This window comes from Eimeria mitis, genomic scaffold (genome assembly GCF_000499745.2).
Source record: "Eimeria mitis Houghton genomic scaffold, Emh_scaff1052, whole genome shotgun sequence".
NCBI classification, from domain to species: Eukaryota; Apicomplexa; class Conoidasida; order Eucoccidiorida; family Eimeriidae; genus Eimeria; species Eimeria mitis.
The window spans coordinates 4219-6190 of record NW_013567311.1 but is presented as its reverse complement, the minus strand read 5'-3'; the positions used below and the strand labels follow the sequence as shown (position 1 = coordinate 6190).

At 40.8% G+C, this 1972-nt stretch overlaps 1 protein-coding gene across 1 annotated transcript in view; it reads right to left on the bottom strand.

Moving 5' to 3' along the window:
- The window catches only part of EMH_0028340 (uncharacterized protein), a gene marked incomplete at both ends in the record, with an annotated part of 8657 nt that overhangs the window by 6384 nt on the left and 301 nt on the right, over positions 1 to 1972 (bottom strand). The gene's annotated exons all lie outside the window — the stretch shown is intronic.

The following is a 1972-nucleotide window of genomic DNA, read 5'->3' as shown; positions in this document are numbered from 1 at the left end:
GGTTTGATTGAGGGTTTAGGGTTTAGCTGAGGGTTTAGGGTTTACGTGAGGGTTTATGAAGGGCTTCAGGGGAGGGCTTTAGTGAGGGTTTAACAGAAGATTCAAACGAGGGTTTAGGGTTTAGGGTTTAGGGTTTAGGGTTTAGGGTTTACCCTTCAGCTAGATTCGCGGTCCTAGTGCCAACTGTAGCACATATGTTTCTAGGGTTTAGGGTTTAGGGTTTACCTAGGTCCTATCAGCCCTTCTCTGCAACTAGTATCTAGGGTTTAGGGTTTAGGGTTTATTAGGGTTTAGGGTTTACCTTTCTGCCAGACTAGCGATCCTAGTAACAAGCGTAGCCCTGAGGTGGGGATCGTTGGCAGCTCTAGGGTTTAGGGTTTAGGGTTTACCTTTCTGCTAGGTCAGCGATACCAGCCCTTCTCTAGAGCTAGGGTTTAGGGTTTAGGGTTTAGGGTTTAGGGTTTACCTTTCCGCCAGACTAGCGATCCTGGTGACGAGCGTAGCTCTGAGGTGGGGATCGTTGGCGGCTCTAGGGTTTAGGGTTTAGGGTTTAGGGTTTACCTTTCTGCTAGGTTAGCGATACCAGCCCTTCTCTACAGCTAGGGTTTAGGGTTTAGGGTTTATTAGGGTTTAGGGTTTACCTTTCTGCCAGACTAGCGATCCTAGTAACAAGCGTAGCTCTGAGGTGGGGATCGTTGGCGGCTCTAGGGTTTAGGGTTTACCTAGGTGCTCGCCCTTTCTAGGGTTTAGTGTTTAGTGTCTAGGGTTTAGGGTTTATTAGGGTTTAGGGTTTACCTTTCTGCTAGACTAGCGATCCTGGTGACGAGCGTAGCTCTGAGGTGGGGATCGTTGGCGGCGCGGAGATGAAGAAGAAGATGATGAACAACGAAAGAAACGTTTTGAGGGTTTGTGAGGGTTGCGAGGAGGTTTAGGGTTTTGAGTTGTAGTGTATCGTCAGTATCATGTAAACAATCTATAATAGTGAGTTTATATTCTTCATCAATAAAATTTTTATAAACCCTCGATAAATATATAAACCCTGATAGACCAATATATCTTAGATTATTATTATTACATAATAAAAATTTTCTTGTTGCTGCTGCTGCTGCTGCTAGTATACGTTGCTGAGGATACACTGCAGCAGCTGTACGTACACCCCAATACACCAATGCAAACCCTACATTTACACTGCAGTCTGCTCGCCTCAACGTCTCTTCTAAAACTAAATATATTTCACAAGATAAAGTAAAGTCGCCGGATGCTAACACTGATAACACTGATAAAATACTCATCTATATATATATATATATATATATATATATAGAGAGAGAGAGAGAGAGAGAGAGAGAGAGAGGGAGAGAGGGAGAGAGAGGGAGAGAGAGATGGAGAGATAGAGAAAGACAGAGAGAGTAAAGAGGGCTTCAGAATATAAGAATACACACACCCAAGCATACATACATACATACATATATACATATATATATATATATATATATATATATATATATATATATAAAGAAAGAAAACTCTCTCTCTATAGAATCTTTGCGTGTGTGTGTGTATGTGTATATACTTCAGAGAGGTACTGCCCAAGGTAGTGTGAGAGTCTGAAGGCAATAAGAGCGGCGTAAGAAGCCAAAAGCCAGTGGTGTACGGGGCGGGCACAGGCGGCGAAGGAATTCCACTCAACAAAAACATCAGAGGAAGAATATAGAAACGCAAACAACAGGATCGCGTCGTTTCTGCATGCAATACACACAAAAAAAATATTATATTTTATTAAAAAGAAAAGAAAAGGAAAGAAGATATAACAGAACAGAACAGAAAAGAAAAAAAAAGAAAATAATATAAAATAAAAAAAAAAGAAAAAAAAAGGAAATTCAGGGTTTTGGTTTTACTGCTGTATTGTTATACGGTGGAATTCTGTTTTTTAGAGATAACACACAAAACTGTATATACACCTCAACTAGAT